The sequence below is a fragment of the Schistocerca serialis genome, unplaced genomic scaffold, assembly GCF_023864345.2.
Source record: "Schistocerca serialis cubense isolate TAMUIC-IGC-003099 unplaced genomic scaffold, iqSchSeri2.2 HiC_scaffold_939, whole genome shotgun sequence".
Classification (NCBI taxonomy): domain Eukaryota; kingdom Metazoa; phylum Arthropoda; class Insecta; order Orthoptera; family Acrididae; genus Schistocerca; species Schistocerca serialis.
Window position 1 is genome coordinate 20,741 of NW_026048561.1, and position 23,838 is coordinate 44,578.

Below are 23,838 nucleotides of genomic sequence, written 5' to 3' on the forward strand. Positions count from 1 at the left end.
AGTTGTATAGTTGTAAAATTATTTGTTATTTTATGAGAAATTTCTTTATTCATAGCACATGGGCCATCATAGTTGAAGCATACAGATTGGCATGGTATGCGTAGGTCTGTAAAATGTCCTGACAGTGATGTTCATAGAGACTTGTTGTATACTTTGCTTCTTCATCTGTTGAACAGTAGACATAAGAAATGTATTAGTGGAGCAAGTAGCTGTGAAATTACTGGTGTATGATTGATAGTATGGACGTGGCGCTGAATGGAAGTGTTTGTTCAGCTGTGGGTGTTTTCATAATTGCCATGTGAGGAAAAGCAATACTCGTGATAGGCGAAAAGAGATACAGAGAGAAACACATTGGTTGCGAGTATTGTATATCAGCAGCTCTAAGGGCGGGTATCAAGTAAGACGCAAAGTGAAACGAAAGAGGAAGTATGCATGAGAGAGGCCAAATATCGACAAGAGTTCGCACTGTTAGAGTGAGGTGAATGAGCTAGTGCGGTGCGAAAATTTTCGAAGAGAGAGGCGGTTTTAAAGAAAGCACAAGAGTCCTATGAATGCCCTCTTGTGTGTTTCTCTTTCAGTGGCTATTTGGCATGTCTGCTTGCGCCATAGAATGCTACTGTATGTGCCCCAGGCCGCCATCTAGCGGCCGGAGGTGCAAGCGGTGTTTACATACAGTCTCGCCTGAGGCAATGGTCTCTGATTTCGGAACGCAAGAAGCACTGGTAGCGCAGAAAATAGCTGAGTGAGATCATGGCGGCCAAGTAAGAGTAGAAGTAGGTTCTTTGCAGAATGTCCTAGCTTGTAAATCGCGAAATGTGAAGAGTGTGTCGTATTCTCGTAGGGCGTGTTGACGGTCTCGTGGCATAAGTAGCGAGCGGTGATAGCTTGCAAGCAAGATCATACTTCACAGGATCATTTCTGTAGTATGTCTTCAACTCTCTCTAGTTCAAAGCTGGAGTAGACGTAACCACAATGATGAGTGGTAGCACTCTCCCTGAGCGTGAGGCTTGCGATCGAGATTCATCGCATCTTGGTTGTAATCGATGATCGTTCACCACATTCTGAGGGATGTGGGAAGGGAATAGCGCTTTCCGAGTGGTGGTTTTATTATATAGATTAGAAGCGTAAGTCATACCTTTGGTATCGGGACCCGCGTCGTTGCAGAAATGTCGCTACAGGTTGTGGAAGGACTTTGATTGCGACATGTCATGAAAGCCTTGTGGAAGTTTCTCGAGTGGCACGGGGACGAGCCATTTGATTTGGCCTGCTCCAAGTGCTAGGCTTGGATGACAACGACGTACTTTTGAGTTACAAGAATGAGTGAGCAACACAAGAAGAGTGCAATTGATGACCATAAAAAGCTGAGACACAACACAGTCTTGATAATCACCACTAATGCATGATGTACGAAACATTTAGGAGGAGCACGTTTGGCTAGCAAACATGAATTGAGTGATTTGCAAGGCACTGTTATCTGCAAGAAGGAATGCATGAAATTGGCAAATGAATAAGACTGGTTCAAATACTATCGACAGAAATTTAATTTCTGTTGTCAACTAGTATTAATTAGATGTGTGGGAGCAGGGGGATATTTCACTTGCACCATACATCTACATACACGTTGCGTCTGATGTGGCCTAGTTTTGCGTACAAAGAACTGTCTAGTTGTCAGTTTTTTCAGTGAACGAGTGTGGTGGGGAGGAGAGAGATTAGTGTTAGATGCAGAGCAGTGCGGGCAGTTGTGTGTCGGACGTTGTATGTCGGACGGTGAGTCGCCGACAGGAATTAGGCGTGCTGCCATCTGTCGGCAGGTGAGGTAATGAAGCAGCTTGAATGGTGACAGAAATGATGAAAATAGTTAACTAAAGAGTAATAGCGACGACATTTGGCAGACACGTGTTTCAGCGTTGACAGTTAGTTTGGGGTGTGTGCTTGCATGACACTGGAAGTCTGTTGACGGTAGAGAAGTAGACAAGACGGAAAGAATTTTCCGCGTTCTCGCGGAGAAGTAATAGAGAAGCAGCCATAAGTATTGAAGTGAGGGCGTTGATCGGCACTCTGGTTTCCCTTCAAAACGAATAAATCTTTCGCCTTTTACTAAAGATTTCCGTGGAGGGGAACATTAAATGAGTCTATAAGGTATTTTTCGTAGTGCTCGGCTATTGCTGAGCCATAATCACAAGTGAAAACGTAATGTAAGTTGCAAGAGGTAGATTGTGTTGTGTGAATGAAGGGCGTGGAGTAGCGGATGACGTTGGATCAGGCAGTATTTGTTTCTTTAAAATCTGAAATTGTAATAGGCCGTGTCGTAGTATAATGAAACAAGTACATTTGCCCTGCAATGGCGTGCAGTGTGTTAGACGATTGTGTAAAGAGAGAGAGCTACAGGACTACCTGGAATCTCTTGGTGAACCCTTTCCGTACCTCAGTTCTAGATGATTTGAGAGTGTTTACTTGCACTGCAGTTGCACAACAGCATATAAACTGATATTTGGAAGTGAATGATGAATGATAGGCTTTGTAAGAAATACTGGTATGTGATTAGCAGATTATGTTTTGAAACCCAAAATTATTTTTACCACAGAAGTTTGTGATTTGTAGGTATGATGTGAGTGAGCTTTGGGCTGAAGATGGTGGTTAGTTGGGCAGGATGAGTATTTAAATGGTTTTCAATAGAGTGGATATTAGTGGCACTGGCTTGTTGCCATAATGTGTTTGTTCATAACAGTGTACTCAGTTGTGTAGAAGATTTAGGTGAGAAAGAGACAGTTGTTGAATATGACATAAATAGCTAGAAATGAAGTAAGTAGCAATTTCCTGCTAGGTGTAGTTTGGGTATGGTGTGTCTGAGTGAGAGATAAATCTTGAAATTGAAGGGTTGTTCCTAGCTACAGTCTTGGAAACTATGAATCTGCTGTTGACTCCAATGTTTTCAAGATTACTTGTGTACAAAATTGGCCAGACTTTGCAGTTTCTTCTTCAGTAAATCAGTGGAAGGTGGTGCAGATAATGGTAAAAATGTTCAGTGCCTCCTGTGAGTTGTTGATGCTGCTTGTCTTTTAAGTAAAATTGATAGGGGCTCTTGATTGAGCCAGCCATACACAGAGCTGGTGCATACTTGGCTTGAGAAGACTTTGGTCAGTAAATGATGAAATACCAACACAGTGCTCACAACAAAGCTCCTTTCCCTGCATTCTAGTTTCCCTCGGGTATAGAGTGACATGATATTGGCAAAGGATGTGCAGATAATCACTTTGATCAGGCTGTTTGTTTTTATTTAATGCTCTTTTACCAGAATCCATGCATAGTGATAACTGTGCTCTCTGGTGGAACACGATGAGAACATTGTGTGAAGTGCACAGAAGTAGCTATTTGAGTATGTATGAAAATGTGAGGTAACCACTGTTACTCCTAAATTTCTGTGGAATTAAGTTTTCTGTATGTGTGTGTGTTTGAAAATCCCAGAGGTTCAAGTTGGTAGTTTATATGTTGCAAGCGGAAAAAGCTTTTTAGTAAACTGAGGCACTAGCATTAGTTTCGTGTTCACTGTGACAAGGAAGCTAGTATAAAAAGTAGTTTGTGGTTTTGTTTGCAAAGAAGTGCTCATGGGATGAAAGCACTGCTTGAGATTATTCTGAGATGATGGGGGGGGGTTGCTAAACATGTAGCATTTTAGTAAGGAGCTTGTCGGAGTAGTTGTATAGTTGTAAAATTATTTGTTATTTTATGAGAAATTTCTTTATTCATAGCACATGGGCCATCATAGTTGAAGCATACAGATTGGCATGGTATGCGTAGGTCTGTAAAATGTCCTGACAGTGATGTTCATAGAGACTTGTTGTATACTTTGCTTCTTCATCTGTTGAACAGTAGACATAAGAAATGTATTAGTGGAGCAAGTAGCTGCGAAATTACTGGTGTATGATTGATAGTATGGACGTGGCCCTGAATGGAAGTGTTTGTTCAGCTGTGGGTGTTTTCATAATTGCCATGTGAGGAAAAGCAATACTCGTGATAGGCGAAAAGAGATACAGAGAGAAACACATTGGTTGCGAGTATTGTATATCAGCAGCTCTAAGGGCGGGTATCAAGTAAGACGCAAAGTGAAACGAAAGAGGAAGTATGCATGAGAGAGGCCAAATATCGACAAGAGTTCGCACTGTTAGAGTGAGGTGAATGAGCTAGTGCGGTGCGAAAATTTTCGAAGAGAGAGGCGGTTTTAAAGAAAGCACAAGAGTCCTATGAATGCCCTCTTGTGTGTTTCTCTTTCAGTGGCTATTTGGCATGTCTGCTTGCGCCATAGAATGCTACTGTATGTGCCCCAGGCCGCCATCTAGCGGCCGGAGGTGCAAGCGGTGTTTACATACAGTCTCGCCTGAGGCAATGGTCTCTGATTTCGGAACGCAAGAAGCACTGGTAGCGCAGAAAATAGCTGAGTGAGATCATGGCGGCCAAGTAAGAGTAGAAGTAGGTTCTTTGCAGAATGTCCTAGCTTGTAAATCGCGAAATGTGAAGAGTGTGTCGTATTCTCGTAGGGCGTGTTGACGGTCTCGTGGCATAAGTAGCGAGCGGTGATAGCTTGCAAGCAAGATCATACTTCACAGGATCATTTCTGTAGTATGTCTTCAACTTTCTCTAGTTCAAAGCTGGAGTAGACGTAACCACAATGATGAGTGGTAGCACTCTCCCTGAGCGTGAGGCTTGCGATCGAGATTCATCGCATCTTGGTTGTAATCGATGATCGTTCGCCACATTCTGAGGGATGTGGGAAGGGAATAGCGCTTTCCGAGTGGTGGTTTTATTATATAGATTAGAAGCGTAAGTCATACCTTTGGTATCGGGACCCGCGTCGTTGCAGAAATGTCGCTACAGGTTGTGGAAGGACTTTGATTGCGACATGTCATGAAAGCCTTGTGGAAGTTTCTCGAGTGGCACGGGGACGAGCCATTTGATTTGGCCTGCTCCAAGTGCTAGGCTTGGATGACAACGACGTACTTTTGAGTTACAAGAATGAGTGAGCAACACAAGAAGAGTGCAATTGATGACCATAAAAAGCTGAGACACAACACAGTCTTGATAATCACCACTAATGCATGATGTACGAAACATTTAGGAGGAGCACGTTTGGCTAGCAAACATGAATTGAGTGATTTGCAAGGCACTGTTATCTGCAAGAAGGAATGCATGAAATTGGCAAATGAATAAGACTGGTTCAAATACTATCGACAGAAATTTAATTTCTGTTGTCAACTAGTATTAATTAGATGTGTGGGAGCAGGGGGATATTTCCCTTGCACCATACATCTACATACACGTTGCGTCTGATGTGGCCTAGTTTTGCGTACAAAGAACTGTCTAGTTGTCAGTTTTTTCAGTGAACGAGTGTGGTGGGGAGGAGAGAGATTAGTGTTAGATGCAGAGCAGTGCGGGCAGTTGTGTGTCGGACGTTGTATGTCGGACGGTGAGTCGCCGACAGGAATTAGGCGTGCTGCCATCTGTCGGCAGGTGAGGTAATGAAGCAGCTTGAATGGTGACAGAAATGATGAAAATAGTTAACTAAAGAGTAATAGCGACGACATTTGGCAGACACGTGTTTCAGCGTTGACAGTTAGTTTGGGGTGTGTGCTTGCATGACACTGGAAGTCTGTTGACGGTAGAGAAGTAGACAAGACGGAAAGAATTTTCCGCGTTCTCGCGGAGAAGTAATAGAGAAGCAGCCATAAGTATTGAAGTGAGGGCGTTGATCGGCACTCTGGTTTCCCTTCAAAACGAATAAATCTTTCGCCTTTTACTAAAGATTTCCGTGGAGGGGAACATTAAATGAGTCTATAAGGTATTTTTCGTAGTGCTCGGCTATTGCTGAGCCATAATCACAAGTGAAAACGTAATGTAAGTTGCAAGAGGTAGATTGTGTTGTGTGAATGAAGGGCGTGGAGTAGCGGATGACGTTGGATCAGGCAGTATTTGTTTTTTTAAAATCTGAAATTGTAATAGGCCGTGTCGTAGTATAATGAAACAAGTACATTTGCCCTGCAATGGCGTGCAGTGTGTTAGACGATTGTGTAAAGAGAGAGAGCTACAGGACTACCTGGAATCTCTTGGTGAACCCTTTCCGTACCTCAGTTCTAGATGATTTGAGAGTGTTTACTTGCACTGCAGTTGCACAACAGCATATAAACTGATATTTGGAAGTGAATGATGAATGATAGGCTTTGTAAGAAATACTGGTATGTGATTAGCAGATTATGTTTTGAAACCCAAAATTATTTTTACCACAGAAGTTTGTGATTTGTAGGTATGATGTGAGTGAGCTTTGGGCTGAAGATGGTGGTTAGTTGGGCAGGATGAGTATTTAAATGGTTTTCAATAGAGTGGATATTAGTGGCACTGGCTTGTTGCCATAATGTGTTTGTTCATAACAGTGTACTCAGTTGTGTAGAAGATTTAGGTGAGAAAGAGACAGTTGTTGAATATGACATAAATAGCTAGAAATGAAGTAAGTAGCAATTTCCTGCTAGGTGTAGTTTGGGTATGGTGTGTCTGAGTGAGAGATAAATCTTGAAATTGAAGGGTTGTTCCTAGCTACAGTCTTGGAAACTATGAATCTGCTGTTGACTCCAATGTTTTCAAGATTACTTGTGTACAAAATTGGCCAGACTTTGCAGTTTCTTCTTCAGTAAATCAGTGGAAGGTGGTGCAGATAATGGTAAAAATGTTCAGTGCCTCCTGTGAGTTGTTGATGCTGCTTGTCTTTTAAGTAAAATTGATAGGGGCTCTTGATTGAGCCAGCCATACACAGAGCTGGTGCATACTTGGCTTGAGAAGACTTTGGTCAGTAAATGATGAAATACCAACACAGTGCTCACAACAAAGCTCCTTTCCCTGCATTCTAGTTTCCCTCGGGTATAGAGTGACATGATATTGGCAGAGGATGTGCAGATAATCACTTTGATCAGGCTGTTTGTTTTTATTTAATGCTCTTTTACCAGAATCCATGCATAGTGATAACTGTGCTCTCTGGTGGAACACGATGAGAACATTGTGTGAAGTGCACAGAAGTAGCTATTTGAGTATGTATGAAAATGTGAGGTAACCACTGTTACTCCTAAATTTCTGTGGAATTAAGTTTTCTGTATGTGTGTGTGTTTGAAAATCCCAGAGGTTCAAGTTGGTAGTTTATATGTTGCAAGCGAAAAAAGCTTTTTAGTAAACTGAGGCACTAGCATTAGTTTCGTGTTCACTGTGACAAGGAAGCTAGTATAAAAAGTAGTTTGTGGTTTTGTTTGCAAAGAAGTGCTCATGGGATGAAAGCACTGCTTGAGATTATTCTGAGATGATGGGGGGGGGGGGGGGGGTTGCTAAACATGTAGCATTTTAGTAAGGAGCTTGTCGGAGTAGTTGTATAGTTGTAAAATTATTTGTTATTTTATGAGAAATTTCTTTATTCATAGCACATGGGCCATCATAGTTGAAGCATACAGATTGGCATGGTATGCGTAGGTCTGTAAAATGTCCTGACAGTGATGTTCATAGAGACTTGTTGTATACTTTGCTTCTTCATCTGTTGAACAGTAGACATAAGAAATGTATTAGTGGAGCAAGTAGCTGCGAAATTACTGGTGTATGATTGATAGTATGGACGTGGCCCTGAATGGAAGTGTTTGTTCAGCTGTGGGTGTTTTCATAATTGCCATGTGAGGAAAAGCAATACTCGTGATAGGCGAAAAGAGATACAGAGAGAAACACATTGGTTGCGAGTATTGTATATCAGCAGCTCTAAGGGCGGGTATCAAGTAAGACGCAAAGTGAAACGAAAGAGGAAGTATGCATGAGAGAGGCCAAATATCGACAAGAGTTCGCACTGTTAGAGTGAGGTGAATGAGCTAGTGCGGTGCGAAAATTTTCGAAGAGAGAGGCGGTTTTAAAGAAAGCACAAGAGTCCTATGAATGCCCTCTTGTGTGTTTCTCTTTCAGTGGCTATTTGGCATGTCTGCTTGCGCCATAGAATGCTACTGTATGTGCCCCAGGCCGCCATCTAGCGGCCGGAGGTGCAAGCGGTGTTTACATACAGTCTCGCCTGAGGCAATGGTCTCTGATTTCGGAACGCAAGAAGCACTGGTAGCGCAGAAAATAGCTGAGTGAGATCATGGCGGCCAAGTAAGAGTAGAAGTAGGTTCTTTGCAGAATGTCCTAGCTTGTAAATCGCGAAATGTGAAGAGTGTGTCGTATTCTCGTAGGGCGTGTTGACGGTCTCGTGGCATAAGTAGCGAGCGGTGATAGCTTGCAAGCAAGATCATACTTCACAGGATCATTTCTGTAGTATGTCTTCAACTCTCTCTAGTTCAAAGCTGGAGTAGACGTAACCACAATGATGAGTGGTAGCACTCTCCCTGAGCGTGAGGCTTGCGATCGAGATTCATCGCATCTTGGTTGTAATCGATGATCGTTCACCACATTCTGAGGGATGTGGGAAGGGAATAGCGCTTTCCGAGTGGTGGTTTTATTATATAGATTAGAAGCGTAAGTCATACCTTTGGTATCGGGACCCGCGTCGTTGCAGAAATGTCGCTACAGGTTGTGGAAGGACTTTGATTGCGACATGTCATGAAAGCCTTGTGGAAGTTTCTCGAGTGGCACGGGGACGAGCCATTTGATTTGGCCTGCTCCAAGTGCTAGGCTTGGATGACAACGACGTACTTTTGAGTTACAAGAATGAGTGAGCAACACAAGAAGAGTGCAATTGATGACCATAAAAAGCTGAGACACAACACAGTCTTGATAATCACCACTAATGCATGATGTACGAAACATTTAGGAGGAGCACGTTTGGCTAGCAAACATGAATTGAGTGATTTGCAAGGCACTGTTATCTGCAAGAAGGAATGCATGAAATTGGCAAATGAATAAGACTGGTTCAAATACTATCGACAGAAATTTAATTTCTGTTGTCAACTAGTATTAATTAGATGTGTGGGAGCAGGGGGATATTTCACTTGCACCATACATCTACATACACGTTGCGTCTGATGTGGCCTAGTTTTGCGTACAAAGAACTGTCTAGTTGTCAGTTTTTTCAGTGAACGAGTGTGGTGGGGAGGAGAGAGATTAGTGTTAGATGCAGAGCAGTGCGGGCAGTTGTGTGTCGGACGTTGTATGTCGGACGGTGAGTCGCCGACAGGAATTAGGCGTGCTGCCATCTGTCGGCAGGTGAGGTAATGAAGCAGCTTGAATGGTGACAGAAATGATGAAAATAGTTAACTAAAGAGTAATAGCGACGACATTTGGCAGACACGTGTTTCAGCGTTGACAGTTAGTTTGGGGTGTGTGCTTGCATGACACTGGAAGTCTGTTGACGGTAGAGAAGTAGACAAGACGGAAAGAATTTTCCGCGTTCTCGCGGAGAAGTAATAGAGAAGCAGCCATAAGTATTGAAGTGAGGGCGTTGATCGGCACTCTGGTTTCCCTTCAAAACGAATAAATCTTTCGCCTTTTACTAAAGATTTCCGTGGAGGGGAACATTAAATGAGTCTATAAGGTATTTTTCGTAGTGCTCGGCTATTGCTGAGCCATAATCACAAGTGAAAACGTAATGTAAGTTGCAAGAGGTAGATTGTGTTGTGTGAATGAAGGGCGTGGAGTAGCGGATGACGTTGGATCAGGCAGTATTTGTTTCTTTAAAATCTGAAATTGTAATAGGCCGTGTCGTAGTATAATGAAACAAGTACATTTGCCCTGCAATGGCGTGCAGTGTGTTAGACGATTGTGTAAAGAGAGAGAGCTACAGGACTACCTGGAATCTCTTGGTGAACCCTTTCCGTACCTCAGTTCTAGATGATTTGAGAGTGTTTACTTGCACTGCAGTTGCACAACAGCATATAAACTGATATTTGGAAGTGAATGATGAATGATAGGCTTTGTAAGAAATACTGGTATGTGATTAGCAGATTATGTTTTGAAACCCAAAATTATTTTTACCACAGAAGTTTGTGATTTGTAGGTATGATGTGAGTGAGCTTTGGGCTGAAGATGGTGGTTAGTTGGGCAGGATGAGTATTTAAATGGTTTTCAATAGAGTGGATATTAGTGGCACTGGCTTGTTGCCATAATGTGTTTGTTCATAACAGTGTACTCAGTTGTGTAGAAGATTTAGGTGAGAAAGAGACAGTTGTTGAATATGACATAAATAGCTAGAAATGAAGTAAGTAGCAATTTCCTGCTAGGTGTAGTTTGGGTATGGTGTGTCTGAGTGAGAGATAAATCTTGAAATTGAAGGGTTGTTCCTAGCTACAGTCTTGGAAACTATGAATCTGCTGTTGACTCCAATGTTTTCAAGATTACTTGTGTACAAAATTGGCCAGACTTTGCAGTTTCTTCTTCAGTAAATCAGTGGAAGGTGGTGCAGATAATGGTAAAAATGTTCAGTGCCTCCTGTGAGTTGTTGATGCTGCTTGTCTTTTAAGTAAAATTGATAGGGGCTCTTGATTGAGCCAGCCATACACAGAGCTGGTGCATACTTGGCTTGAGAAGACTTTGGTCAGTAAATGATGAAATACCAACACAGTGCTCACAACAAAGCTCCTTTCCCTGCATTCTAGTTTCCCTCGGGTATAGAGTGACATGATATTGGCAGAGGATGTGCAGATAATCACTTTGATCAGGCTGTTTGTTTTTATTTAATGCTCTTTTACCAGAATCCATGCATAGTGATAACTGTGCTCTCTGGTGGAACACGATGAGAACATTGTGTGAAGTGCACAGAAGTAGCTATTTGAGTATGTATGAAAATGTGAGGTAACCACTGTTACTCCTAAATTTCTGTGGAATTAAGTTTTCTGTATGTGTGTGTGTTTGAAAATCCCAGAGGTTCAAGTTGGTAGTTTATATGTTGCAAGCGAAAAAAGCTTTTTAGTAAACTGAGGCACTAGCATTAGTTTCGTGTTCACTGTGACAAGGAAGCTAGTATAAAAAGTAGTTTGTGGTTTTGTTTGCAAAGAAGTGCTCATGGGATGAAAGCACTGCTTGAGATTATTCTGAGATGATGGGGGGGTTGCTAAACATGTAGCATTTTAGTAAGGAGCTTGTCGGAGTAGTTGTATAGTTGTAAAATTATTTGTTATTTTATGAGAAATTTCTTTATTCATAGCACATGGGCCATCATAGTTGAAGCATACAGATTGGCATGGTATGCGTAGGTCTGTAAAATGTCCTGACAGTGATGTTCATAGAGACTTGTTGTATACTTTGCTTCTTCATCTGTTGAACAGTAGACATAAGAAATGTATTAGTGGAGCAAGTAGCTGTGAAATTACTGGTGTATGATTGATAGTATGGACGTGGCCCTGAATGGAAGTGTTTGTTCAGCTGTGGGTGTTTTCATAATTGCCATGTGAGGAAAAGCAATACTCGTGATAGGCGAAAAGAGATACAGAGAGAAACACATTGGTTGCGAGTATTGTATATCAGCAGCTCTAAGGGCGGGTATCAAGTAAGACGCAAAGTGAAACGAAAGAGGAAGTATGCATGAGAGAGGCCAAATATCGACAAGAGTTCGCACTGTTAGAGTGAGGTGAATGAGCTAGTGCGGTGCGAAAATTTTCGAAGAGAGAGGCGGTTTTAAAGAAAGCACAAGAGTCCTATGAATGCCCTCTTGTGTGTTTCTCTTTCAGTGGCTATTTGGCATGTCTGCTTGCGCCATAGAATGCTACTGTATGTGCCCCAGGCCGCCATCTAGCGGCCGGAGGTGCAAGCGGTGTTTACATACAGTCTCGCCTGAGGCAATGGTCTCTGATTTCGGAACGCAAGAAGCACTGGTAGCGCAGAAAATAGCTGAGTGAGATCATGGCGGCCAAGTAAGAGTAGAAGTAGGTTCTTTGCAGAATGTCCTAGCTTGTAAATCGCGAAATGTGAAGAGTGTGTCGTATTCTCGTAGGGCGTGTTGACGGTCTCGTGGCATAAGTAGCGAGCGGTGATAGCTTGCAAGCAAGATCATACTTCACAGGATCATTTCTGTAGTATGTCTTCAACTCTCTCTAGTTCAAAGCTGGAGTAGACGTAACCACAATGATGAGTGGTAGCACTCTCCCTGAGCGTGAGGCTTGCGATCGAGATTCATCGCATCTTGGTTGTAATCGATGATCGTTCGCCACATTCTGAGGGATGTGGGAAGGGAATAGCGCTTTCCGAGTGGTGGTTTTATTATATAGATTAGAAGCGTAAGTCATACCTTTGGTATCGGGACCCGCGTCGTTGCAGAAATGTCGCTACAGGTTGTGGAAGGACTTTGATTGCGACATGTCATGAAAGCCTTGTGGAAGTTTCTCGAGTGGCACGGGGACGAGCCATTTGATTTGGCCTGCTCCAAGTGCTAGGCTTGGATGACAACGACGTACTTTTGAGTTACAAGAATGAGTGAGCAACACAAGAAGAGTGCAATTGATGACCATAAAAAGCTGAGACACAACACAGTCTTGATAATCACCACTAATGCATGATGTACGAAACATTTAGGAGGAGCACGTTTGGCTAGCAAACATGAATTGAGTGATTTGCAAGGCACTGTTATCTGCAAGAAGGAATGCATGAAATTGGCAAATGAATAAGACTGGTTCAAATACTATCGACAGAAATTTAATTTCTGTTGTCAACTAGTATTAATTAGATGTGTGGGAGCAGGGGGATATTTCCCTTGCACCATACATCTACATACACGTTGCGTCTGATGTGGCCTAGTTTTGCGTACAAAGAACTGTCTAGTTGTCAGTTTTTTCAGTGAACGAGTGTGGTGGGGAGGAGAGAGATTAGTGTTAGATGCAGAGCAGTGCGGGCAGTTGTGTGTCGGACGTTGTATGTCGGACGGTGAGTCGCCGACAGGAATTAGGCGTGCTGCCATCTGTCGGCAGGTGAGGTAATGAAGCAGCTTGAATGGTGACAGAAATGATGAAAATAGTTAACTAAAGAGTAATAGCGACGACATTTGGCAGACACGTGTTTCAGCGTTGACAGTTAGTTTGGGGTGTGTGCTTGCATGACACTGGAAGTCTGTTGACGGTAGAGAAGTAGACAATACGGAAAGAATTTTCCGCGTTCTCGCGGAGAAGTAATAGAGAAGCAGCCATAAGTATTGAAGTGAGGGCGTTGATCGGCACTCTGGTTTCCCTTCAAAACGAATAAATCTTTCGCCTTTTACTAAAGATTTCCGTGGAGGGGAACATTAAATGAGTCTATAAGGTATTTTTCGTAGTGCTCGGCTATTGCTGAGCCATAATCACAAGTGAAAACGTAATGTAAGTTGCAAGAGGTAGATTGTGTTGTGTGAATGAAGGGCGTGGAGTAGCGGATGACGTTGGATCAGGCAGTATTTGTTTTTTTAAAATCTGAAATTGTAATAGGCCGTGTCGTAGTATAATGAAACAAGTACATTTGCCCTGCAATGGCGTGCAGTGTGTTAGACGATTGTGTAAAGAGAGAGAGCTACAGGACTACCTGGAATCTCTTGGTGAACCCTTTCCGTACCTCAGTTCTAGATGATTTGAGAGTGTTTACTTGCACTGCAGTTGCACAACAGCATATAAACTGATATTTGGAAGTGAATGATGAATGATAGGCTTTGTAAGAAATACTGGTATGTGATTAGCAGATTATGTTTTGAAACCCAAAATTATTTTTACCACAGAAGTTTGTGATTTGTAGGTATGATGTGAGTGAGCTTTGGGCTGAAGATGGTGGTTAGTTGGGCAGGATGAGTATTTAAATGGTTTTCAATAGAGTGGATATTAGTGGCACTGGCTTGTTGCCATAATGTGTTTGTTCATAACAGTGTACTCAGTTGTGTAGAAGATTTAGGTGAGAAAGAGACAGTTGTTGAATATGACATAAATAGCTAGAAATGAAGTAAGTAGCAATTTCCTGCTAGGTGTAGTTTGGGTATGGTGTGTCTGAGTGAGAGATAAATCTTGAAATTGAAGGGTTGTTCCTAGCTACAGTCTTGGAAACTATGAATCTGCTGTTGACTCCAATGTTTTCAAGATTACTTGTGTACAAAATTGGCCAGACTTTGCAGTTTCTTCTTCAGTAAATCAGTGGAAGGTGGTGCAGATAATGGTAAAAATGTTCAGTGCCTCCTGTGAGTTGTTGATGCTGCTTGTCTTTTAAGTAAAATTGATAGGGGCTCTTGATTGAGCCAGCCATACACAGAGCTGGTGCATACTTGGCTTGAGAAGACTTTGGTCAGTAAATGATGAAATACCAACACAGTGCTCACAACAAAGCTCCTTTCCCTGCATTCTAGTTTCCCTCGGGTATAGAGTGACATGATATTGGCAGAGGATGTGCAGATAATCACTTTGATCAGGCTGTTTGTTTTTATTTAATGCTCTTTTACCAGAATCCATGCATAGTGATAACTGTGCTCTCTGGTGGAACACGATGAGAACATTGTGTGAAGTGCACAGAAGTAGCTATTTGAGTATGTATGAAAATGTGAGGTAACCACTGTTACTCCTAAATTTCTGTGGAATTAAGTTTTCTGTATGTGTGTGTGTTTGAAAATCCCAGAGGTTCAAGTTGGTAGTTTATATGTTGCAAGCGAAAAAAGCTTTTTAGTAAACTGAGGCACTAGCATTAGTTTCGTGTTCACTGTGACAAGGAAGCTAGTATAAAAAGTAGTTTGTGGTTTTGTTTGCAAAGAAGTGCTCATGGGATGAAAGCACTGCTTGAGATTATTCTGAGATGATGGGGGGGTTGCCAAACATGTAGCATTTTAGTAAGGAGCTTGTCGGAGTAGTTGTATAGTTGTAAAATTATTTGTTATTTTATGAGAAATTTCTTTATTCATAGCACATGGGCCATCATAGTTGAAGCATACAGATTGGCATGGTATGCGTAGGTCTGTAAAATGTCCTGACAGTGATGTTCATAGAGACTTGTTGTATACTTTGCTTCTTCATCTGTTGAACAGTAGACATAAGAAATGTATTAGTGGAGCAAGTAGCTGTGAAATTACTGGTGTATGATTGATAGTATGGACGTGGCCCTGAATGGAAGTGTTTGTTCAGCTGTGGGTGTTTTCATAATTGCCATGTGAGGAAAAGCAATACTCGTGATAGGCGAAAAGAGATACAGAGAGAAACACATTGGTTGCGAGTATTGTATATCAGCAGCTCTAAGGGCGGGTATCAAGTAAGACGCAAAGTGAAACGAAAGAGGAAGTATGCATGAGAGAGGCCAAATATCGACAAGAGTTCGCACTGTTAGAGTGAGGTGAATGAGCTAGTGCGGTGCGAAAATTTTCGAAGAGAGAGGCGGTTTTAAAGAAAGCACAAGAGTCCTATGAATGCCCTCTTGTGTGTTTCTCTTTCAGTGGCTATTTGGCATGTCTGCTTGCGCCATAGAATGCTACTGTATGTGCCCCAGGCCGCCATCTAGCGGCCGGAGGTGCAAGCGGTGTTTACATACAGTCTCGCCTGAGGCAATGGTCTCTGATTTCGGAACGCAAGAAGCACTGGTAGCGCAGAAAATAGCTGAGTGAGATCATGGCGGCCAAGTAAGAGTAGAAGTAGGTTCTTTGCAGAATGTCCTAGCTTGTAAATCGCGAAATGTGAAGAGTGTGTCGTATTCTCGTAGGGCGTGTTGACGGTCTCGTGGCATAAGTAGCGAGCGGTGATAGCTTGCAAGCAAGATCATACTTCACAGGATCATTTCTGTAGTATGTCTTCAACTCTCTCTAGTTCAAAGCTGGAGTAGACGTAACCACAATGATGAGTGGTAGCACTCTCCCTGAGCGTGAGGCTTGCGATCGAGATTCATCGCATCTTGGTTGTAATCGATGATCGTTCACCACATTCTGAGGGATGTGGGAAGGGAATAGCGCTTTCCGAGTGGTGGTTTTATTATATAGATTAGAAGCGTAAGTCATACCTTTGGTATCGGGACCCGCGTCGTTGCAGAAATGTCGCTACAGGTTGTGGAAGGACTTTGATTGCGACATGTCATGAAAGCCTTGTGGAAGTTTCTCGAGTGGCACGGGGACGAGCCATTTGATTTGGCCTGCTCCAAGTGCTAGGCTTGGATGACAACGACGTACTTTTGAGTTACAAGAATGAGTGAGCAACACAAGAAGAGTGCAATTGATGACCATAAAAAGCTGAGACACAACACAGTCTTGATAATCACCACTAATGCATGATGTACGAAACATTTAGGAGGAGCACGTTTGGCTAGCAAACATGAATTGAGTGATTTGCAAGGCACTGTTATCTGCAAGAAGGAATGCATGAAATTGGCAAATGAATAAGACTGGTTCAAATACTATCGACAGAAATTTAATTTCTGTTGTCAACTAGTATTAATTAGATGTGTGGGAGCAGGGGGATATTTCCCTTGCACCATACATCTACATACACGTTGCGTCTGATGTGGCCTAGTTTTGCGTACAAAGAACTGTCTAGTTGTCAGTTTTTTCAGTGAACGAGTGTGGTGGGGAGGAGAGAGATTAGTGTTAGATGCAGAGCAGTGCGGGCAGTTGTGTGTCGGACGTTGTATGTCGGACGGTGAGTCGCCGACAGGAATTAGGCGTGCTGCCATCTGTCGGCAGGTGAGGTAATGAAGCAGCTTGAATGGTGACAGAAATGATGAAAATAGTTAACTAAAGAGTAATAGCGACGACATTTGGCAGACACGTGTTTCAGCGTTGACAGTTAGTTTGGGGTGTGTGCTTGCATGACACTGGAAGTCTGTTGACGGTAGAGAAGTAGACAAGACGGAAAGAATTTTCCGCGTTCTCGCGGAGAAGTAATAGAGAAGCAGCCATAAGTATTGAAGTGAGGGCGTTGATCGGCACTCTGGTTTCCCTTCAAAACGAATAAATCTTTCGCCTTTTACTAAAGATTTCCGTGGAGGGGAACATTAAATGAGTCTATAAGGTATTTTTCGTAGTGCTCGGCTATTGCTGAGCCATAATCACAAGTGAAAACGTAATGTAAGTTGCAAGAGGTAGATTGTGTTGTGTGAATGAAGGGCGTGGAGTAGCGGATGACGTTGGATCAGGCAGTATTTGTTTTTTTTAAAATCTGAAATTGTAATAGGCCGTGTCGTAGTATAATGAAACAAGTACATTTGCCCTGCAATGGCGTGCAGTGTGTTAGACGATTGTGTAAAGAGAGAGAGCTACAGGACTACCTGGAATCTCTTGGTGAACCCTTTCCGTACCTCAGTTCTAGATGATTTGAGAGTGTTTACTTGCACTGCAGTTGCACAACAGCATATAAACTGATATTTGGAAGTGAATGATGAATGATAGGCTTTGTAAGAAATACTGGTATGTGATTAGCAGATTATGTTTTGAAACCCAAAATTATTTTTACCACAGAAGTTTGTGATTTGTAGGTATGATGTGAGTGAGCTTTGGGCTGAAGATGGTGGTTAGTTGGGCAGGATGAGTATTTAAATGGTTTTCAATAGAGTGGATATTAGTGGCACTGGCTTGTTGCCATAATGTGTTTGTTCATAACAGTGTACTCAGTTGTGTAGAAGATTTAGGTGAGAAAGAGACAGTTGTTGAATATGACATAAATAGCTAGAAATGAAGTAAGTAGCAATTTCCTGCTAGGTGTAGTTTGGGTATGGTGTGTCTGAGTGAGAGATAAATCTTGAAATTGAAGGGTTGTTCCTAGCTACAGTCTTGGAAACTATGAATCTGCTGTTGACTCCAATGTTTTCAAGATTACTTGTGTACAAAATTGGCCAGACTTTGCAGTTTCTTCTTCAGTAAATCAGTGGAAGGTGGTGCAGATAATGGTAAAAATGTTCAGTGCCTCCTGTGAGTTGTTGATGCTGCTTGTCTTTTAAGTAAAATTGATAGGGGCTCTTGATTGAGCCAGCCATACACAGAGCTGGTGCATACTTGGCTTGAGAAGACTTTGGTTAGTAAATGATGAAATACCAACACAGTGCTCACAACAAAGCTCCTTTCCCTGCATTCTAGTTTCCCTCGGGTATAGAGTGACATGATATTGGCAGAGGATGTGCAGATAATCACTTTGATCAGGCTGTTTGTTTTTATTTAATGCTCTTTTACCAGAATCCATGCATAGTGATAACTGTGCTCTCTGGTGGAACACGATGAGAACATTGTGTGAAGTGCACAGAAGTAGCTATTTGAGTATGTATGAAAATGTGAGGTAACCACTGTTACTCCTAAATTTCTGTGGAATTAAGTTTTCTGTATGTGTGTGTGTTTGAAAATCCCAGAGGTTCAAGTTGGTAGTTTATATGTTGCAAGCGAAAAAAGCTTTTTAGTAAACTGAGGCACTAGCATTAGTTTCGTGTTCACTGTGACAAGGAAGCTAGTATAAAAAGTAGTTTGTGGTTTTGTTTGCAAAGAAGTGCTCATGGGATGAAAGCACTGCTTGAGATTATTCTGAGATGATGGGGGGGTTGCTAAACATGTAGCATTTTAGTAAGGAGCTTGTCGGAGTAGTTGTATAGTTGTAAAATTATTTGTTATTGTATGAGAAATTTCTTTATTCATAGCACATGGGCCATCATAGTTGAAGCATACAGATTGGCATGGTATGCGTAGGTCTGTAAAATGTCCTGACAGTGATGTTCATAGAGACTTGTTGTATACTTTGCTTCTTCATCTGTTGAACAGTAGACATAAGAAATGTATTAGTGGAGCAAGTAGCTGTGAAATTACTGGTGTATGATTGATAGTATGGACGTGGCCCTGAATGGAAGTGTTTGTTCAGCTGTGGGTGTTTTCATAATTGCCATGTGAGGAAAAACAATACTCGTGATAGGCGAAAAGAGATACAGAGAGAAACACATTGGTTGCGAGTATTGTATATCAGCAGCTCTAAGGGCGGGTATCAAGTAAGACGCAAAGTGAAACGAAAGAGGAAGTATGCATGAGAGAGGCCAAATATCGACAAGAGTTCGCACTGTTAGAGTGAGGTGAATGAGCTAGTGCGGTGCGAAAATTTTCGAAGAGAGAGGCGGTTTTAAAGAAAGCACAAGAGTCCTATGAATGCCCTCTTGTGTGTTTCTCTTTCAGTGGCTATTTGGCATGTCTGCTTGCGCCATAGAATGCTACTGTATGTGCCCCAGGCCGCCATCTAGCGGCCGGAGGTGCAAGCGGTGTTTACATACAGTCTCGCCTGAGGCAATGGTCTCTGATTTCGGAACGCAAGAAGCACTGGTAGCGCAGAAAATAGCTGAGTGAGATCATGGCGGCCAAGTAAGAGTAGAAGTAGGTTCTTTGCAGAATGTCCTAGCTTGTAAATCGCGAAATGTGAAGAGTGTGTCGTATTCTCGTAGGGCGTGTTGACGGTCTCGTGGCATAAGTAGCGAGCGGTGATAGCTTGCAAGCAAGATCATACTTCACAGGATCATTTCTGTAGTATGTCTACAACTCTCTCTAGTTCAAAGCTGGAGTAGACGTAACCACAATGATGAGTGGTAGCACTCTCCCTGAGCGTGAGGCTTGCGATCGAGATTCATCGCATCTTGGTTGTAATCGATGATCGTTCACCACATTCTGAGGGATGTGGGAAGGGAATAGCGCTTTCCGAGTGGTGGTTTTATTATATAGATTAGAAGCGTAAGTCATACCTTTGGTATCGGGACCCGCGTCGTTGCAGAAATGTCGCTACAGGTTGTGGAAGGACTTTGATTGCGACATGTCATGAAAGCCTTGTGGAAGTTTCTCGAGTGGCACGGGGACGAGCCATTTGATTTGGCCTGCTCCAAGTGCTAGGCTTGGATGACAACGACGTACTTTTGAGTTACAAGAATGAGTGAGCAACACAAGAAGAGTGCAATTGATGACCATAAAAAGCTGAGACACAACACAGTCTTGATAATCACCACTAATGCATGATGTACGAAACATTTAGGAGGAGCACGTTTGGCTAGCAAACATGAATTGAGTGATTTGCAAGGCACTGTTATCTGCAAGAAGGAATGCATGAAATTGGCAAATGAATAAGACTGGTTCAAATACTATCGACAGAAATTTAATTTCTGTTGTCAACTAGTATTAATTAGATGTGTGGGAGCAGGGGGATATTTCCCTTGCACCATACATCTACATACACGTTGCGTCTGATGTGGCCTAGTTTTGCGTACAAAGAACTGTCTAGTTGTCAGTTTTTTCAGTGAACGAGTGTGGTGGGGAGGAGAGAGATTAGTGTTAGATGCAGAGCAGTGCGGGCAGTTGTGTGTCGGACGTTGTATGTCGGACGGTGAGTCGCCGACAGGAATTAGGCGTGCTGCCATCTGTCGGCAGGTGAGGTAATGAAGCAGCTTGAATGGTGACAGAAATGATGAAAATAGTTAACTAAAGAGTAATAGCGACGACATTTGGCAGACACGTGTTTCAGCGTTGACAGTTAGTTTGGGGTGTGTGCTTGCATGACACTGGAAGTCTGTTGACGGTAGAGAAGTAGACAAGACGGAAAGAATTTTCCGCGTTCTCGCGGAGAAGTAATAGAGAAGCAGCCATAAGTATTGAAGTGAGGGCGTTGATCGGCAGGCGATCATTGTAGGCAAAACCACCCCTTCCTTCCGCCTCCTTGATTTCTATCTCACCGTCTATGGCCGTCCTATCGCCCTCACTCCCACCCTTAAGTACCTTGGCGTCACCCTCGACCGTCGCCTCTCCTGGAGTCCCCATCTCCAGACAATCCAAGCCAAGGCACGTTCCCGACTCCGTCTCCTCAAGCTCCTTTCCGGCCGCACGTGGGGTCTGGACCCCTCCACAATCCTCCACACCTATAAATCCCTCATCCGCCCTATCCTTTGTTACGCCCATCCAGCCTGGATCTCCGCCCCCCCTACCTTCTATAAATCCCTCCAAATCCTTGAACGCCATGCTCTCCGCCTTGCCTATCGCATCCGTCTCCCCTCCCCCACGCGGATGCTGTATGATCTCATCCCCTTCCCCCACCTCCTCCTTTTCCTTGAAAGGATTCGTATCCTGTACACCTCACGTAAACTTGATCCTCCTCACCCGCTCGTTTCCCCACTCCTCTCCCACCCCCGCCCGCTGCCGCGCCTGTATTCGCACATCCCACCCGGTCTCCATCTCTCCACCCTCCATGCCCTCTCCCAAGGTGGCTTCCGCCGGCTCCCTCTCCCTGATGATGTCCTCGTCCCCTCCATCTACCCCTCCTATCAACTTTGACCCTGCCCCACCCCCCACTTCCCGTGTCCTTTCCTTTCAGCACCCTCCCTCCCTTCTCTTCTCTTCCCTTCTTTTCCCATCTCCCTGTCCCCTCCCTTCCCCCTCTTCCCCCGGGCTTCCTCTCCCCCTTCCTCCCTCCCCCTATCTCCCCTGCCCGTGGCATCTCTGCTCTCCCCTCTCGCTCTCCCACTCCCCTCCCTCCTCCTCCTCTCTTGGCAGGTCCCCGGACTCGCACACGTATAGTGAACATTCGCGCGCCGGAGATCGTCGCCTTTTGTGCTTCGTGTGTGTGACGTCATATAGTGTTTTTGGTGTCCGCCGTCCCACTCCTACGTTCACTTGTGCCGTCGGACTCACCAGTGTTTTGTGCGCCGTGCCAACGTGTTTTCAGTGTTGTTATCGTCACCTGTGAACGACTCCGTGTTTTTTATGTCTCTGTGACCTCTCTCTTTTGCCCGTCACTTTGTTCATTGTCATCCACCATGTTTCATACTCTTGTAAAACGCTATGGCTGAAGAGCGGCGTAGTTTGCCGCTGCCAGCCTACCTGAATTGTACAGGTTTTAAAATAACAATAAAGTAAAAAAAAAAAAAAACGTTGATCGGCACTCTGGTTTCCCTTCAAAACGAATAAATCTTTCGCCTTTTACTAAAGATTTCCGTGGAGGGGAACATTAAATGAGTCTATAAGGTATTTTTCGTAGTGCTCGGCTATTGCTGAGCCATAATCACAAGTGAAAACGTAATGTAAGTTGCAAGAGGTAGATTGTGTTGTGTGAATGAAGGGCGTGGAGTAGCGGATGACGTTGGATCAGGCAGTATTTGTTTTTTTTAAAATCTGAAATTGTAATAGGCCGTGTCGTAGTATAATGAAACAAGTACATTTGCCCTGCAATGGCGTGCAGTGTGTTAGACGATTGTGTAAAGAGAGAGAGCTACAGGACTACCTGGAATCTCTTGGTGAACCCTTTCCGTACCTCAGTTCTAGATGATTTGAGAGTGTTTACTTGCACTGCAGTTGCACAACAGCATATAAACTGATATTTGGAAGTGAATGATGAATGATAGGCTTTGTAAGAAATACTGGTATGTGATTAGCAGATTATGTTTTGAAACCCAAAATTATTTTTACCACAGAAGTTTGTGATTTGTAGGTATGATGTGAGTGAGCTTTGGGCTGAAGATGGTGGTTAGTTGGGCAGGATGAGTATTTAAATGGTTTTCAATAGAGTGGATATTAGTGGCACTGGCTTGTTGCCATAATGTGTTTGTTCATAACAGTGTACTCAGTTGTGTAGAAGATTTAGGTGAGAAAGAGACAGTTGTTGAATATGACATAAATAGCTAGAAATGAAGTAAGTAGCAATTTCCTGCTAGGTGTAGTTTGGGTATGGTGTGTCTGAGTGAGAGATAAATCTTGAAATTGAAGGGTTGTTCCTAGCTACAGTCTTGGAAACTATGAATCTGCTGTTGACTCCAATGTTTTCAAGATTACTTGTGTACAAAATTGGCCAGACTTTGCAGTTTCTTCTTCAGTAAATCAGTGGAAGGTGGTGCAGATAATGGTAAAAATGTTCAGTGCCTCCTGTGAGTTGTTGATGCTGCTTGTCTTTTAAGTAAAATTGATAGGGGCTCTTGATTGAGCCAGCCATACACAGAGCTGGTGCATACTTGGCTTGAGAAGACTTTGGTTAGTAAATGATGAAATACCAACACAGTGCTCACAACAAAGCTCCTTTCCCTGCATTCTAGTTTCCCTCGGGTATAGAGTGACATGATATTGGCAGAGGATGTGCAGATAATCACTTTGATCAGGCTGTTTGTTTTTATTTAATGCTCTTTTACCAGAATCCATGCATAGTGATAACTGTGCTCTCTGGTGGAACACGATGAGAACATTGTGTGAAGTGCACAGAAGTAGCTATTTGAGTATGTATGAAAATGTGAGGTAACCACTGTTACTCCTAAATTTCTGTGGAATTAAGTTTTCTGTATGTGTGTGTGTTTGAAAATCCCAGAGGTTCAAGTTGGTAGTTTATATGTTGCAAGCGAAAAAAGCTTTTTAGTAAACTGAGGCACTAGCATTAGTTTCGTGTTCACTGTGACAAGGAAGCTAGTATAAAAAGTAGTTTGTGGTTTTGTTTGCAAAGAAGTGCTCATGGGATGAAAGCACTGCTTGAGATTATTCTGAGATGATGGGGGGGTTGCTAAACATGTAGCATTTTAGTAAGGAGCTTGTCGGAGTAGTTGTATAGTTGTAAAATTATTTGTTATTGTATGAGAAATTTCTTTATTCATAGCACATGGGCCATCATAGTTGAAGCATACAGATTGGCATGGTATGCGTAGGTCTGTAAAATGTCCTGACAGTGATGTTCATAGAGACTTGTTGTATACTTTGCTTCTTCATCTGTTGAACAGTAGACATAAGAAATGTATTAGTGGAGCAAGTAGCTGTGAAATTACTGGTGTATGATTGATAGTATGGACGTGGCCCTGAATGGAAGTGTTTGTTCAGCTGTGGGTGTTTTCATAATTGCCATGTGAGGAAAAACAATACTCGTGATAGGCGAAAAGAGATACAGAGAGAAACACATTGGTTGCGAGTATTGTATATCAGCAGCTCTAAGGGCGGGTATCAAGTAAGACGCAAAGTGA

General features: G+C 42.9%; 12 non-coding genes across 12 annotated transcripts; all 12 read left to right on the top strand.

Annotated features, from left to right (window-relative positions):
* Positions 1 to 893: 893 nt before the first annotated feature.
* Positions 894 to 1,100, top strand: LOC126452852 (small nucleolar RNA U3). The gene has a single exon (XR_007584807.1). It is a non-coding gene; the product is annotated as a small nucleolar RNA U3 (small nucleolar RNA).
* A 953-nt stretch (positions 1,101 to 2,053) lies between these two features.
* LOC126452881 (U5 spliceosomal RNA) lies at positions 2,054 to 2,172 on the top strand. The gene has a single exon (XR_007584834.1). It is a non-coding gene; the product is annotated as a U5 spliceosomal RNA (small nuclear RNA).
* A 2,415-nt stretch (positions 2,173 to 4,587) lies between these two features.
* LOC126452787 (small nucleolar RNA U3) lies at positions 4,588 to 4,794 on the top strand. Its single transcript, XR_007584748.1, has one exon. It is a non-coding gene; the product is annotated as a small nucleolar RNA U3 (small nucleolar RNA).
* Positions 4,795 to 5,747: 953 nt separating this feature from the next.
* Positions 5,748 to 5,866, top strand: LOC126452788 (U5 spliceosomal RNA). Its single transcript, XR_007584749.1, has one exon. It is a non-coding gene; the product is annotated as a U5 spliceosomal RNA (small nuclear RNA).
* Positions 5,867 to 8,289: 2,423 nt separating this feature from the next.
* On the top strand, positions 8,290 to 8,496 carry LOC126452864 (small nucleolar RNA U3). Its single transcript, XR_007584818.1, has one exon. It is a non-coding gene; the product is annotated as a small nucleolar RNA U3 (small nucleolar RNA).
* A 953-nt stretch (positions 8,497 to 9,449) lies between these two features.
* LOC126452789 (U5 spliceosomal RNA) lies at positions 9,450 to 9,568 on the top strand. The gene has a single exon (XR_007584750.1). It is a non-coding gene; the product is annotated as a U5 spliceosomal RNA (small nuclear RNA).
* A 2,413-nt stretch (positions 9,569 to 11,981) lies between these two features.
* Positions 11,982 to 12,188, top strand: LOC126452835 (small nucleolar RNA U3). Its single transcript, XR_007584792.1, has one exon. It is a non-coding gene; the product is annotated as a small nucleolar RNA U3 (small nucleolar RNA).
* Positions 12,189 to 13,141: 953 nt separating this feature from the next.
* LOC126452790 (U5 spliceosomal RNA) lies at positions 13,142 to 13,260 on the top strand. The gene has a single exon (XR_007584751.1). It is a non-coding gene; the product is annotated as a U5 spliceosomal RNA (small nuclear RNA).
* Positions 13,261 to 15,673: 2,413 nt separating this feature from the next.
* LOC126452876 (small nucleolar RNA U3) lies at positions 15,674 to 15,880 on the top strand. The gene has a single exon (XR_007584829.1). It is a non-coding gene; the product is annotated as a small nucleolar RNA U3 (small nucleolar RNA).
* A 953-nt stretch (positions 15,881 to 16,833) lies between these two features.
* On the top strand, positions 16,834 to 16,952 carry LOC126452791 (U5 spliceosomal RNA). The gene has a single exon (XR_007584752.1). It is a non-coding gene; the product is annotated as a U5 spliceosomal RNA (small nuclear RNA).
* A 2,414-nt stretch (positions 16,953 to 19,366) lies between these two features.
* On the top strand, positions 19,367 to 19,573 carry LOC126452865 (small nucleolar RNA U3). Its single transcript, XR_007584819.1, has one exon. It is a non-coding gene; the product is annotated as a small nucleolar RNA U3 (small nucleolar RNA).
* Positions 19,574 to 21,785: 2,212 nt separating this feature from the next.
* On the top strand, positions 21,786 to 21,904 carry LOC126452792 (U5 spliceosomal RNA). Its single transcript, XR_007584753.1, has one exon. It is a non-coding gene; the product is annotated as a U5 spliceosomal RNA (small nuclear RNA).
* Positions 21,905 to 23,838: the final 1,934 nt, after the last annotated feature.